At 40.5% G+C, this 16877-nt stretch overlaps 1 long non-coding RNA gene across 2 annotated transcripts in view; it reads left to right on the top strand.

The window, feature by feature from the left end:
• LOC123329979 overlaps positions 1-16877 on the top strand; it is a 251054-nt gene that overhangs the window by 39047 nt on the left and 195130 nt on the right. The window lies entirely within an intron of this gene.

Here is a 16877-nt window from a genome sequence, read left to right as displayed (position 1 = left end):
GGATACTGGTGGCTGATACTTCAGTTGAAATTGTTTCCTTGATAGAGATGAGGAGGAGACTCTTGTAGGGCATCTGAGGTCACATGACAGCATTCAAAGGTGAAATTGTTTTGGCTTACTATAATGGGCAGCAGGGTCAGAATGTTGTGAATTACAGGAATTTTTGGTCATGGTTGGTGGACCATTGGGTCCATGGATTGAAATAGGAGATAATACCTTAGTCCTTCTTGATTTGCATTATGGAAAACATCCTACAGCTGAGAAGTACAGGTCTGACATGGATTATCATTACAGGGAGTTTCCCATTTTCACCCAATTCTTAGATTTGTCTCCATAATCAAAATTCTTTGATGATAGACTGCAATAATATCACTCCTGGCCTTCCTCACCTTCACCAAAGGGTCTGTGGCTATTTCCTATAGATCCCTTAATTTGGTTACCTCTTCTTTGTTGTGGATTTATTCAGAATGGCTGGGAGATGCTGTCATTTTGGAAAATGAATTCCAAAGAACTATGGCTCTTTTATACCAGTGATCTAGCAAATATTAAGAATAGCGGTATTACATTCTGAGGGTAATGTGCTTTCAGGGGTCAGCATTCACATAAACATTTTCAGGTACCAAATGTTATTATTTCAACTTTGTGACAAAAATAGACTGCTTACATTTCAGGTCATGCGGATACAAACACTTTCTAGAAACTGGCTACACAGGCATTTCATGCTAGGTATTATCCACATGTGAATAGAATAGAAAGGAGCTGTAAAATTCCATACAGTGAACATCTATATCCCAAGCATGCCCTGGGAAAGGGGAAAAAATGGCTTTGGGATATTGTTAAACACTGATGCTGAGTTACCTAATTCCTGGAGACTGAGAAAACCGCTGTGATCTACTGATGAGAACAGCAAATTGCACTTCAGATTATGAATTGAGTTTTGATTGGAGCGTGACTCTAGGTGGTCTGGTCTTCTGGTTATTTTTCTGACTACCTGACTGGAATAGGTCTCTGGTGGGAACCTCCGCTGGGTGCCTGTACCATGTCTAGGGCTATTGCAATTGGAAATGCCACTCTTCTGGAGTTGCTCCTAGCTACTAGAGAACTAAAATCCAAAGTGATATTGCATCCAAAGTTGAATCATGAAAATGAAAGACATCATCATGAAAGATGGAGAGTCGATGATTTTTTACATGTCTCTATTTAGGTCTGTCTGGAAGAAGTATGGGCTTAGAAGATGTGGAGATACATTGAGGGATTATAAATTATACCCAATTGTCCATTTAACACACATTTTTTCAGTACCAACCAAGACTCATGCTCTGTGCCAGATGTCAGGGGTACATTGATGAGCAAATCCTCACGAGTCTTTCTTTTGTGGCACGGGTATTTTGGGGCTCAAGATAATTGAGCAGTTTTTGCTCAAGATAATTCTAAGTGCTTGTTTTATAAGGGAGCCCTAGCATTTGTGTGTATGTGTGTTCAGACAGACTTTGGAGGAGGGAGCAGCAAAGGTGAGGGAAGTCCTTCTTTAGTAAGTTACACTTAAATGTCCTCGGGAGCAGAGGCAGGTGTTGTTAATAGCTTTGCAAAATCGGGGCAGGGGGAGCTGACACCACGGACAGCAGGAGAGAAGTGTGTGCTTGGGGAACTGATAAAGGATAGTGTGGCTGGAGCGATGAGTGTGAAGGGCAAAGTGACAAGAGAGAGGATGCTGAAGTAGTTGACAGGGGATGAAACTTGCCGGATTTGCTCTTACTTGACCATCCATGAAGTCAAGTGCATGGTTATAAGTAGGTACAATGTCATGATCAGATATTTAAAAGACTTCATTGACTGCAGTAGGGGTCTGAACAGAGAGTGGTAGGATATCACTGAGCTGTTGCAGCAATTCAAGTGAGTGTTTGTGGTATGGATGTAGAAATCGAGTGGTGAATTTATGAGGTATTCTAGGAAGTGCTATTAAGAGGATTGGTGATGGGCTGTTGATGATGGATTGAATATTGGGCACCCAGCAGTAGGAAACATAAAACAATACTTTCATATTTCTAGCTGGTATAGCAGAAAATATTTCTCTCTGTATCTCTACATGCTCAGTTGCTTCAGTCATGTCCAACTCTTTGCAACCCCATGGACTGTAGCCTCCCAGGCTTCCCTTTCCATGGGATTTTCCAGGCTAGAATCCTGGAGTGGGTTGCCATGCCCTCCACCAGGGGGTCTTCCTGACCCACAGATCGAACCCGAGTCTCCTGCGTTGCAGGTGGATTCTTTACCACTGAGCCACCAGGGAAGCCCGTATCTATCTATCTGTCTAATCTGAGCTGACTGGAGTGGGTCTCCTTTTTGGCTCATTTGTTTCACTATAATCTGGACTCACTGGAAAATATGTCTATCCATATGTCACTGAATGATAATAAAATGGGGGTGATGATAGGTTTATTCTTGGACCTGTAGAGATTGAAGGGTGTGACAGATTTATGTAAAGATGTTGAGTGAAAAATTAGACACAAGGTTGAAGGAAAACAAGTTTGGTGTTGAAATAAATCATAAATATGGGGGTCATTGGTCCGTAGATGGGGAGTGAGGCCAGAGATGTGGAGAAATGCAGAATAATAAGAGAAAAGCCCAAGCATGTGCCCTGAAGGACTTCAGAAGATAAGGTGCTGGTCCCGCCTGGAATGCGGAGAGTACAGTCATTGCACCTAGCAATGATTCATTAAAGGTTTATGGGCTTAAGAAATAAAACTGATGGAAAAGGAGAGCACCTAAAGAGGCCCTGTCATTTCTGCAAGCTTACCCTAAAATAGTAAAAATAACTGTAAAATTTCACCCTCAGATCCTCTGGTTCTCATAATGTTGGTGACTAAGTATTTGATTTATTGATTCAAATAAAGTATAAAGCATTTCTCATTTATCTAGTGACTTTCTGCTACTCTCTTTTACTCTTATCCCCATTTCTTGTGTGTCTCTTACAGTACTTAGAAAGCCCTGCTTTATATTTAAACTGCTGATCTAGGACATTTCCCAAGCTTGAGAAATCTGGCAGAGAAAGCCCCTGTTTTTTTACCTTTCTGTTCACAATGCTACGGTGTGCCTCCTAGATAGTATATGGTCTGTCTCTTATAACCCTTAATATGTTTTCTTTAGAATGTGTTTCACATATATACATTTTATATTTGCAAATTGGCAACAATTTAAATGCAAACCTCCCTTTTTATTATTCCTCTTAAAAGTGAGCATCGGGTTCCATACATTAAGAAGCTAATGGTATTCTTTGTGTATTTCGCCCAGATGGTCCCCAGCTTTTCTTTCCTGACTAGAAAAATGCATTTCCAAAACTTGACCACTGGGGGGAAGCATAGTGCAAAGTTAGCCTTTAGCTTATCCTTCATGTACCAGGTAGTGGAGACTCTTGGTAAAACCTCCTGATCAAAGACTGTTGTGCCTTTAATGGAAGCACCACTTTTGTCTGTCTGTCCACCTGCCGGTCAGTATGTTTTTTCTTTGTCAAATTCTTTCCTTTCCCTCTTTTTCCAGGGTTCTTGGTGAGTTAAAACTCTTACTTTGAAACTTCCAGGAGCTTAATTAATAAACATGCAAACCAAGTGGAAGCTGGCACAGTGCCCTTTTCTGGCTCAACCACATGGGCTTGCTAGGGTAATTGTAGTTATTTACATTTGGCATCCAACTGACACCAGAAGCAACATTGCCTTTTTTTTTCTTTTTCCTATGAGTACTGAAGCTATTAAATTAAACAGGTTAATGTGGCTACAGCATTTCACCCCCTACTATCCCCACAGCTATAGTAAATCTGCCACCTGTTTATTTCCATAAAAATTCAATTACAGCACCACCAGTTCTTCTTCTTATGCAAGCAATTAACTTCAGGCAGTTTCAGGCCCCAGAGAAAGGCCAGGCTGGCCAACTCCTTTTTTTCCCCTCTTTGCTGCCTTTAGCCGACAGTGGTTTCTTTTGCTAAGTGACTATGTACCTCCACACCAGTGAAAAATGAAAGGATAGGCTAGACTGCTGTGCACTGTCATGCCTGTGAAAAAGCAAAAACTGAGAAATCACAAACAAACCTTCTGCCTCCCCCTGTCCAAGCAGTGGGGGAGCCTTAGAGGCCAGAGAACTGAACAGCAAGCCCACAGCCAAGGCCACAGAGATGCTCCAGCATGGCTGAAAAACACACCAAAATGAAGAAGGAATTGCTTTAAAAATTGTTGGTTTTCTTCTTCATCTTTGTAAAAGATATGGCTGGGTAGGGAAAGGTTGGTAAAATGCTGTAGCATCCTGGTTAAAGCAAAACATGATTATGAAGCAAGAAAACCGTATTCGTCTATGCTCCTCAACAATGTTGATAGAATCGAAGGCTTCTAAAGCAGCTGCACTGCTTTTCCCCTTTAAGAGGAATGGATCCTTAATACCAGCTTGAAGATACTGACTTTCATCTTTTTTCATGCTTAGTTCTTTTTATCATATTTCTTTCTCTTTTCTCAATAGTTTACCCTATTAAAAATTAAAATTCTGAATCTTACATGGAATGATTTCCAAGTGGTTTGCTAATTATTGAGTAGCAGATGAGTTACTTGCTTCCCATGAATCCCTTTAAAGCCATCGACACTGCTTTTGTTTGAATGAATACTATTCACAGTAAATGTGTGAGCACTGTCTCAAGAGTGAATGAGACTGAAAAGTTCATAAATTAGATCATGCCTAGGTTTCAGGATAAAACAGATGCTTCTCCTTAAGTGAGTTCGTACCAACTACTATTGAGGTGCAGTTGTTATTAATAAATTCAGAGAATGATAGAGTGTTTGAAAAGAAATAGATAGGCTGTAAATGGATGATAGAACCCAAGGTGGCTCTGAGCTCCTACCTAGGGCAGGTGGCTGAGGTCGGCGGTGGGGGTGTCAGGTGACTCCTTCAGCCTGTCAATTGGTCCCTGAGCAATAATTACTCAGGCATGTCACTGGACTGGCATAGGTGTCGCATGTCAGCCCTTTCCAATATACTTCCAGAGGATAAAGTGAGTGTGCAAATATCTCTGTCCTTCCTCCTGCATCTTGAAGGTGCCCTGTGTCAGCCAGCATTAGTACTCTGCTGGGGTAGACCGATGTAATAAAGTGGGCTTTGAAGGCAGCATGTCACAGGAAAAAGATACAGCCTAATTAAATTTAATCTTCTTTTAAATGGTTACTCAAAAGAGAGACTCTATTAGAAGTTCAAAAAGGCATATGTAAATTCTCCCCAGGCAAGTCCAGGCTTCCCTGGTGACTGAGTGGTAAAGAATCTGCCTGCAGTGCAGGAGACTCAGGTTCAATCCCTGGGTCAGTAAGATCCCCTGGGAAGGAAAGGGTAACCCACTCCAGTATTCTTGCCTGATAAAGTGAAAGTGAAAGTCACTCAGTCGTGTCCGACTCTTTGCAACTCCATGGACTGAATTCTCCAAGCCTAGGCCTGAATTCTTGCCTAGGAGTGACTAAACAACAACAGGCAAATGCACACAGGTGGAAGAGTGCAGATTTTAGAGCCTATGTTATATCTTGATTGGGATGATGGGACTTCAGTGAAGAAAGACCAGTATTCCGTGGCCCCGAGAGCACATCGTCTGCTGTCAAATGGGTTCAAGTTCATGGTCTTGAAAACTGTACTTTTCCTGTCTTCAAATGTTCTCATGAGTCCTTCTCTCTTCAGTTCAAAGGAGAAATTAAAAGGGATTCTAAGTGTTTATTCTTCATCCTAGATGTTGGGCAGATGCCTAATTTCCACTGCTTCCTTACCTCCTGAAGAGTTTCAGGCTTTTTGCTTCTGCCAAAATGGAGCAAACATACAGCTTGGTACTTTGAAGTCTGAGTTAAAGCAAAACTAAATGGACCATGTTTATCTGATCAATTAAGGCATTGCCTACATCCTTAAAACTGATGTTTCTCATTTAGGCGGCATTCTATACAATCCTCAGGAAATTAACAACAGAGATTGACTTTGGGGAATGGGGGTCATTATACAAAGAAATGCAGGAAGAGTGTGGGAGAATTTGACTCCACTCCAACATAAGCTTCATAAACTGACTCCACTCCAGTATAAACTAAAAAATGTCTTTGTAGAAGTGGGCCTGTAGAAAATATTAATGACAGTCCCCAAAATAGAATTTTGATTTAAAACTCCCATTATGTAAAGTGATCTACTAGATTTAAGAGTCTTCAGCATGATGGATGTTTAGAATGACAAAAACCTCATCTTTTTCTCAGAGATTAGCATGTGTTCAGTTCAGTTTAACCACAGTTCAACAGGGCATGCTCTAGAAACAGCACAATGTAAAGCAGAGTATTAGGTTTAGAAAAAATAAAAAGAGCATAAATTAAAACTCACAAGCTTCCCAGGTAGCTGAGATGGTAAAGAATGTGGCTGCCAATGCAGGAGACCCGGGTTGGATCTGTGGATTGGGGAGATTCCCTAGAGAAGGGAATGGCTACCCACTCCAGTGTTCTTGCCTGGAGAATTCCATGGACAATGGAGCCTGGTGGGCTACAGTCCATGGGGTCGCAAAGAGTTGGACATGACTAAGTGACTTAAACTTTGACTTCACTTTCTCTAGACGTTGACAGTGTTTCTCTTTTGAAAGCCAAACTGATCACCACCACTTAATAGAATGATATAAAGTGGTGGGTAATTGAACCCTCAGGCTTTCCCTTATCAGCATTTCGTCCCATTCTTCTCAGAAATATTTTGAAGTAGTACTTGTTGGGCTTCTTTTCCAGCTGGCACGGGACCTGGGCACGTGACCTATTCCAGACAGACAGTTCTTTCTCTCTCTCATCAGAAACCCACATACATTCCTTAAGTCCTTGGTTTAAGTGAGCTCCATCTTTCCAGTTGGTGCCAACAGATTTATGTGTTTTTTCATGTTTGGCAGATTCTATGAAGATTGCCTTCCAAATTCCATGGTTTGTTTCCAGAACTGTGGCTTGGCAGGAAAACTAATGCATAATCTTCAGGTGTAGGTTTTTTGAGGTTTTCTGTTGGATATTAATACTATAGGTTTAGAGGCAACTTGCAATTTTATAAAATAACTTTCCTCAGGTGCCATGTTTTAAGCCCTTATACTCGCCAACTGTAAAGGAGGAATTGGTACTGGGGAGGCAGAGATAAAGCTATTAAACTCTCTGACCCATATGTGCTATATGTGGTCAGTCATGTCTGACTCTCCGCCAGGCTCCTCTGTTCATAGGGAGTTCCAGGCAAGAATACTGGAGTAGGTTGCCATGTCCTCCTCCAGGGAATCTTCCCAACCCAGGGATGGAACCTAGGTCTCAGCATTTCAGGTGGATTTTTTACCATCTGAGCCACCAGGGAAGCTCCTTTGACCCATATTACCTGCTCAAAGTTGCCTTCTACCTGCCTTTACTTTTCTATATGATTTATCTTGTGCATCTGACACTTCCACCAAAGCAGAAGATGCCTGCTCAGATTTTGAATTAAATTGTAATAACTCTTTGACTTGAGTATATACCATATATAATATACATTAGTATATGTTATGGTATTATATTACATTCTGTGTGTGTACTCAGTCGCGTCCAGCTCTTTGTGACCCTATGGACTGTAGCCCACCAGACTTCTCTGTCCGTGGGATTTTCCAGGCAGGATTATAGGACTGGGTTGCCATTTCCTTTTCCAGGGGATCTTCCTGACCCAGGGATTAAAATCATGTCTCTTGTGTCTCCTGCATGTCCAGGCAGATTCTTTATAACTAGGCCACCTGGGAAGCCCTTACATTATATGTTAGTATATACCAGAAATGATTATTTGTGAAGACTTTTGTTCAGTTCAGTTCAGTCACTCAGTTGTGTCTGACTCTTTTTGACCCCATGGACTGCAGCATGCCAGGCTTCCATGTCCATCACCAACTCCCGGAGTTCACTCAAACTCATGTCCATTGAGTCGGTGATGACATCCAACCATCTCATCCTCTGTCGTCCCCTTCTCCTACCTTCAATCTTTCCCAGCACCAAGGTCTTTTCAAATGAGTCAGCTCTTTGCATCAGGTGGCCAAAGTATTGGAGCTTCAGCATCAGCCCTTCCAGTGAATATTCAGGACTGATCTTTAGGATGGACTGGTTTGATTTCCTTGAAGTTCAAGGGACTCTTCTCCAACACCACAGTTCAAAGCATCAATTCTTTGGCACTCAGCTTTCTTTATAGTCCAACTCTCACATCCATGACTACTGGAAAAACCATAGCTTTGACTAGATGGACCTTTGTTGGCAAAGTAATGTCTCTGCTTTTTAATGTGCTGTCTAGGTTGGTCAAAGCTTTTCTTCCAAGACTTTTGTAGGTACCTGCAGAAAATCTGCTCTAGGGAAAACTTTTAAGATGGTACATTTCTTGACAAAGAGCTGAGTCATTTTAATGGAAAAAGTATTTCTCATTGTATTATATTTACATATAAAATTTTACTTCACTAAATGAAATAAATGGAAAAGTTCAGTCAAGTGTAGAAAGCGAAGTCAAGTCAAAGTGTAGAAAGTAAAGTCAAAGTGTAAGTTTTAGTCATGTCCAACTCTTTGCGACCCCATAGACTGTAGCCCGCCAGGCTCCTCTGTTCGTGGAAATCTCCAGGCAAGAATACTCGAGTAGATAGCCTATGGGGCAAATTTGGAAAGCAAGTCACTTTTATATTTAGGAAAACTTCATGTATATTTTAACCCCCAAGGCAGTGTTACTGGTTACTTTACAGTGAATTCATCATTAGCTTTTTCAGCCTTAGACAAAGTATCTTGGTTTATCTGATGTGGTTGTAGGTGTTCTTGTGTCTACGTGTATCCGTATGTTGACTAGTGAGATGACAATTCTGAAAAGAGTAAGAAAAAGTAAGGAAAGTTTTTATTCTCTTTTATTCTATTTTTAAGAATACTTCAAAATGTCTTCACTGTTTTGCAAGTGACGATTCCTCTTCTCTTATCAGCAGAGAATTAATAAATCTGGTCTGTTTCATGTTTGGAAAAATGTAGGTTTTAGACTTAAAGTTCCTGGTTTGACAAGTGCTATGTAAGGGAGAAAGAAGCAGCAAAATGAAAATCAGTGAGCCAAGTGAGACAGACTCATGGAAAGGGTTCCTCAAGATCTCAGTCTATTTAACCCTTTTGCATATAGCTTCCAATATTCCAATATTTCAAATATAGTAAGTTCAGGTAGAGATACTGGGTTTGTCCTTTCAAACCAGTGTTGAACTACATTTAACTTGATAGTTAATTTGCCATCTCAATAATGGCAGGAAAATTGTCAGAATTGTCTTCTATCCATCTTTGGTTGGAATACTTCGACTGCTTCGTATAGTACAATTGCCCAAACACTGTAATTACTTAAATGACTCAAGGACTTAGATCTTCAGTTATCTGTTTCCTGGAGATTTTAAAAACTATTATTCCAAGAACAGTGTAATTTAAGCTTCTTATAAGTCCCTTTTGCTCTGAGAAACAGCATGGTTTATCCCATGTTTATACAAATGCGTCTGTATCTTACCTGTATTAAAATGTCCAAGCATTGCATCTAAACTTTGTGAGCTTCCTCTGACCAGTGTCAAATCTGAGGATCTTTAATCACACTGTCACATGAAGAGCAAGGAACTTCTTTGGATATTAACCCTCCTTCTGTCACTCTCTGGAGAATTTATGACAGGAACATAATACATAATGTGACTCTTCTTTAGTTCAGAATTGGACTCTGTGTGGAAGGGAACTTTTTGTGGGTTATCAGCTAAGAACTCAGTATGAACCTTTGTTCAGTGTTGCTTATACTGCCATAAGCCAGAACCACTGGGAGAATTAGGTCGGTACAAATGCTCTAGGGACAAATTAAATCACGGTTTTGAGTTGCCTGACTTCATCTCGTGTTAAATGGTAATTTAAGGCTGATTGAACTTCTGAGTTAAATTTCTGTGTATTTTTGAGAAGACACTGACAAACATCCTCCTATATGTAAAGTTGATGTAACTGGCTCCACTTTCAGAATTTCTGCTTTCAGTTGTTTGTTTTGGTGTCTGTCGACATTGAAGCTAGTTCAACGCTGTCTTGTATTTCCAAATACTACTATCCTTTTCCCTCTTACTCTGTAAGTCATTACTGGAAGATATATATTTTATGAAAATTAAAGATATCATGCAGCTTTAAAATTTCATTCCAAAAAATCATGCTTAGACATCTCTTCCCAAATACTCACCTCTCTCTCTCAAAACATTCCTCATCCTTTTTTGAAGGCAGTTTATGTGTAAGAAGAGTTGCATAGTAAAAAGAATAAACTTTATTTTTTCCAAGTGCAAGTAAATTCTGTTGATCATATTATGATAATGCATTGTTTTATTTGGCTTGAATGGACAATTCTACTATCAGAATATATGCCTTACAATGAATCAATCTGGCATTAACATCACTTTATTTGATAACATTCACTAAAATAAGTCATTTCATTTGGGTTACTTTTAGACACATTGTGCAAATAATTAATCCTAGCAGATGCCTCTATTCAAACAAAGTTTTATATAATTTCATTAATGAGAATTTTCTGTTGGTTATTTTAAGCAACTGTTAAAACTTTTTTTGAAAACTTTACAAGTGAAACCATTTAGGTCAAAGCTTCTTAAACCATCTGTGATAAAGAACTATTTTGTTGTTGTAGTTCTTATTCTATATTTAATTTTCATGCAGTCACATTCTAATATGTTTGTATAATGCACTGATTGTGTGCTTGGGTGGCATGCCAATATCAAATTGTTATATGTCTTGTCATGTTCATTACTAATTTCTGAATTCATATCACTGTGGACTGGTAGAAATATCCAGACCACCATCTGTCCATGGGGCACATTTGAATGGCACTTATGGAGGCTCTTACCTGTGGTGTAGAACTTTTGGGGGTTTGATCAATAGGTTGATCTTTTACTATGCTGCTAAGTTGTTTCAGTCGTGTCCGACTCTGTGTGACTCCATAGATGGCAGCACACCAGGCTCCCCCGTCCCTGGGATTCTCCAGGCAAGAACACTGGAGTGGGTTGCCATTTCCTTCTCCAGTGCATGAAAGTGAAAAGTGAAAGTGAAGTCACTCAGTCGTGTCCAACCCTCAGCGACCCCATGGACTGCAGCCTACCAGGCTCCTCCATTCATGGGATTTTCCAGGCAAGAGTACTGGAGTGGGGTGCCATTGCCTTCTCCGTCTTTTACTGTAGCAAATTGTAATATATATTCAGGAAAGATTCATTTCTCCCTAAAGGAAAACTTTTAGTCCTGCTTTCTAGAAGTAAGATATTCATCTATTGAGGATGGCATTATGGATTTGTAAATCATTGTCAACACTGCCCTTCACTAGTCTGTAGTTTTTTATACCACAGAACATGGTGCTTATAATCCAGTGCTTTGCAGAGAATATAACTTTGAAATCCATCTCCTCCTAAAACTCTATATGGAAGAAATTATTATATCCTCTAGATCTCCTTTAGATATTCCAGGTTGTGGTTGAAGTTATATTTGCTTATTTGTTTTTAACTTGAATTGAGTCAAAGCAGTGAATATCTTGAGTTTGTGAGTCACAGTGCCTTGACTTCTGGTGGAATCATTTAACTGAAGGAAGCATAAATCATGCTGTTGGCTTTTATTTAGAGATGATATTAAAAATTACTAAACTCAAATATTACATTCTCTTCAGGAATTTGGGGGAACATTTTCTGTTTAGTATATGATATTAGAAAATTTGGACTTCTGAAGTGGCCCTAGTGGTAAAGAATCTGCCTGCCAATGCAGAATCAATCCCTGGATTGGGAAGATTCCGTGGAGGAGGAAATGGCACCCCACTCCAGAATTCTTGCCTGAAGAATCCCATGGATAGAGGAGCCTGGCAAGCTACTGTCCATGTGGTCAAAAAGAATCAGACATTACTGAGTGTTGGACCACACATCAGAAAATTCATGTGAATAATCAAGTTTATTTCATGTTTATAGAGAAGTCTCTCTTTGCAAGGTTATTTTTTGTTTTTGTTTTCAAGACCCAATATACCTCACCTAAAAATGAGAATGAATTGTTAATCTAGTACAAGCTCAGATGTTACTGGTAAGTTCAAGTGCCTCTTGTATGCTGGGCATGACATTGTGCTCAGTTGCTCAGTTGTGTCTCACTATTTGTGACCCCATGGACTGTAACCCACCAGACTACTCTGTCTGTGGAGTTGTCCAGGCAAGAATACCAGAGTGGGTTGATTTCTTCCTCCAAGGGATCTTTATGACCAAGGGATTGAACCTGTGTCTCCTGTGTCTCCTGCATTGGCAGGTGGATTCTGTGTTACTTGGGAAGCCCTGGCGCGGTATTAAGCTGGAGTTCCCACGTGGTGCTAGTGGTACAGAGTCCTCCTGCCAGTGCAGGAGACACAGGAGATGCTAGGTCAGGAAGATCCCTTGGAGAAGGAAATGGAAATCCACTCCAGTATTCTTGCCTGGAAAATTACATTGTCAGAGGAGCCTGATGGGCTATATACAGTCTGCAGGGTTGCAAAGAGTCGGACTTGACTGAGCCCCCCCACACACAATTCAATGATGAACAAACCGGAACTTTCTTGTTGCTGTTTTGTTTTGCTCTCAAAGAGTAAAGATTTAGTGGGGAGACAGGCATATCAGATCAGATCAGTCGCTCAGTCATGTCCGACCCTTTGCGACCCCATGAATCGCAGCACGCCAGGCCTCCCTGTGCATCACCAACTCCCGGAGTTCACTCAGACTCAAGTCCATCGAGTCAGTGATGCCATCCAGCCATCTCATCCTCTGTCGTCCCCTTCTCCTCCTGCCCCCAATTCCTCCCACCATCAGAGTCTTTTCCAGTGAGTCAACTCTTTGCATGAGGTGGCCAAAGTATTGGAGTTTCAGCTTTAGCATCATTCCTTCCAAAGAAATCCCAGGGCTGATCTCCTTCAGAATGGACTGATTGGATCTCCTCGCAGTCCAAGGGACTCTCAAGAGTCTTCTCCAACACCACAGTTCAAAAGCATCAATTCTTCGGTGCTCAGCCTTCTTCACAGTCCAACTCTCACGTCCATACATGACCACAGGAAAAACCATAGCCTTGACTAGACGAGCCTTTGTTGGCAAAGTAATGTCTCTGCTTTTGAATATGCTATCTAGGTTGGTCATAACTTTCCTTCCAAGGAGTAAGCGTCTTTTAATTTCATGGCCGCAATCACCATCTGCAGTGATTTTGGAGCCCAGAAAAATAAAGTCTGACACTGTTTCCACTGTTTCCCTGTCTATTTCCCATGAAGTGATGGGACCGGATGCCATGATCTTTGTTTTCTGAATGTTGAGCTTTAAGCCAACCTTTTCACTCTCCACTTTCCCTTTCATCAAGAGTCTTTTGAGTTCCTCTTCACTTTCTGCCATAAGGGTGGTGTCATCTGCATACCTGAGGTTATTGATATGTCTCCCGGCAATCTTGATTCCAGTTTGTGTTTCTTCCAGTCCAGCGTTTCTCATGATGTACTCTGCATATAAGTTAAATAAGCAGGGTGACAATACATAGCCTTGACGAACTCCTTTTCCTATTTGGAACCAGTTGGTTGTTCCATGTCCAGTTCTAACTGTTGCTTCCTGACCTGCATACAAACTTCTCAAGAGGCAGATCAAGAGTTCCAGACAGGCATATAGTCAACAATAAAACATATAAATGTAAGCACATGACAGCGATGAATACTCTAAAAGAAAGGTATATTGTTATAAATGTGATTTTAATTGTATTATTCTGCCAGAAGAGATGTGACTATGTTCCTCTCCTCTATTGCCTTGTTCTGTGCTACTAGGTCATGACAATAGTTTGTTTTAATACATAGGCACGCAGATCATCTCTTTGATATTAACATTCCATGTGGTGTCCTGAGGGTCTGAGAAGAGAGACAGTGTTTCTGCATGGAGACAGTTGATGCACTAATGAATTAAACAGACTTGGATAAAGTGTGTGATTTTCACCATGCATGGCTGTGATGTTGCTAGAGAGAATAGTTTGGGGGTTGATGGTGGCAGAATAGTGACACCAAGCTTTGAGATCCCCTCTTTGAGGGTCCGGAGAAGGCAATGGCACCCCACTCCAGTACTCTTGCCTGGAAAATCCCATGGGCGGAGGAGCCTGGTAGGCTGCAGACCATGGGGTCACGAAGAGTCAGACCCAACTGAGCGACTTCACTTTCACTTTTCACTTTCATGCATTGGAGAAGGAAATGGCAACCCACTCCAGTGTTTTTGCCTGGAGAATCCCAGGGATGGGGGAGCCTGGTGGGCTGCCATCTATGGGGTTGCACAGAGTCGGACACGACTGAAGTGACTTAGCAACTTTGAGGGTCAGGGCCAGCACTCTTAATAGACCATGACTACAGAGCCATCTCCTAGCGCTTAGAGGTCCATATGGACATGGAAAAGCTCTAGCTAGAGTCAGGAAAGATACATCACAAAAATAAGTTTGTCTTCAACTATAACTGCAGACCGCAAGGTTGTCGTTGTTCAGTCCCTCAGTTGTGTCCGACTCTTTGCGACCCCATGGACTGCAACACGCCAGGCTTTCCTGTCCTTCACTATCTTCCCAGAATTTGCTCAAACTCATGTCCATTGAATCGATGATGCCATCCAGCCATCTCATTCTCTGTCACTCTCTTCTCCTCTCAATCTTTCTCAGCATCAGAGTCTTTCCTAATGAGTCAGGTCTTTGCATCAGGTGGTCAAAGTACTGGAGCTTCCACTTCAGCATCAGTCCTGCCAATGAATATTCAGGGTTAATTTCCTCTAGGATGGACTGGTTTGATCTCCTTGCTGTTGAAGAGACTCTCGAGAGTCTTCTCCAGCACCACAGTTCGAAACCATCAGTTTTTCGGTGCTCAACCTTCTTTATGGTCCAACTCTCACATGTGTACATGACTACTGGAAAAACCATAGCTTTGTGTTTGTGGCGGTTCATTTTGATATTTGGCAAAACTAATACAATTATGTAAAGTTTTAAAAATAAAATAAAATAAAAAAAAAAGAATTATCTGCCAAAAAGAGAGGAAAAAAAAAAACAAACAAACCATAGCTTTGACTATGTGCAGTTTTGTCAACCACAAGGGGGGCCAGGATAAATGCTGACAGATTTCTTTTATGGGAAGATGTTGAGTTTTGGATTATTATTTCTGATCCTTGTTAGGCAGCATCAGACTAGTTGCTGATGTATCTGCTCATCTTCATCTTACTGAGAATCTTGTTAACTTTTTGCATTTAACCTGTTTCTTGACCCTGGCCAGGGGAATGGTGAAGTCAGGTCATGCTAGAAGCGGTGCTATCAAAGATAGAAAGAAAATTTTATGCTGATACTCAAGTGGTCAAGGTTATTCAGTATCTGGGAATTCAGTGCTGAAGAAAGGAAAGATGAGGGCAGAACATCTGACCAAGACAGTTGCAACTCTCGGCCTCTAATAGCTTGGGTTTTGGAAACATCAAGGGGAACAGCATAAAGACAATCTGGGGCTTCCTCAAGGTTTATAGAAAAGCAACTAGCAGCACCACTATCTGCTAATGAGAATTAAGAATCATAGCTTTAAAGAAACTTTAATCCTTTTCATGTTAAAATTAAAATATATGTTATAATGGCTGATGAAAAAGTCTTTGAGGGAATAAAAGTGGGCTAGTAAATAATCTCCACTGACTCCAAATTTGTTAAAGTATCGCCCAAGAAGCACAAAGGCCTTATTCAGATTGCATCCTTGGGGATTCAGCAATTTATCATCATGGATTTGCCTTCTTCTATCTTTTACCAAGAAGAGTAGAAACTCTCCCCTTTCACATTCGGCCATTAACTACAAAGGTTCTATTGCTTTCCCTTAAAATGTAACCTTTTGAACTGCAAGCTATGGTTGTAAGCAAGGCTTATAAAACATATATGTGAGGAAATTGTATTTGTTCACTTACATTTATGGGCTATATTTGTCATTGGTAATTGAATTTTCTCACTAACCTTGTGATAATTAACCCACAGGCTATGACCTCATGGCCTTGCTTTACTTAATATACCAATATAAAAACTGTGTAAAATTTCTTATTAGTCAGAGGATACCTTGGACCTTGGGCATGTTTTTCATTTCTCCTTCTGATCCTATAGGAGAGTAGGCAGAGACTGAGACTTTCCCAAAATAGCCACTCCTATTTTTTCCTTAGCAACAACATTCCAAGTTTATTTAATGTAGCAATGAGCCTGGCTATCTAGGAACCATTTGTGTTTTCTAAACATCATTAACAAGTAGGGACTATTATTTGCCTCTTGACCTATCAAAGACTTGCATGGTTTTGTTGAACTTTGGAAATATTTAAAGAGTTACATTCATTTCAGGGGATGATGTATTTTTCAAGCCCCACAATGCCTGATAAAAGTTTATGATTTGCCCTGGCTTCTGAATGAAATCTATGGATCTGAACTAGGCCACAAAAGAAAATTGTGAAATAAAGCATATTGGACTTTACTATTTTACTACTTTAATTTACCAAGGAGATACAGCTTTTATTTGGCATTTTCATGTCTGTATGGTAAAATGGAATAGTGGATTCCATTATTTAAATAGAAAATGGTAATACAGAACAGTGTTCATTATGTTCAAATTTGGGAAGATGTTCCATTCTTACATTTGGAATATCATGGCCATTTGTGTGCCTGAATATCTGTTATTTTGGCCTGTTGGTTATCTGTCCCCCTCCTTTGCAAATAAAAGCACTCCTATTTTGTTTTTTTAAGCCATCTTTCTCCAGCTCTCAGTCCAAGGGTTTGGGAGTGTTTGATTTTGTCTCTGGGTGGCTGGAGAAAGTCAAAGTCCTGGCCAATCTGTCACAGGAT

The sequence above is a fragment of the Bubalus bubalis genome, chromosome 17 (genome assembly GCF_019923935.1).
Source record: "Bubalus bubalis isolate 160015118507 breed Murrah chromosome 17, NDDB_SH_1, whole genome shotgun sequence".
NCBI lineage: Eukaryota > Metazoa > Chordata > Mammalia > Artiodactyla > Bovidae > Bubalus > Bubalus bubalis.
This window is presented reverse-complemented; position numbering and strand designations above follow the sequence as displayed.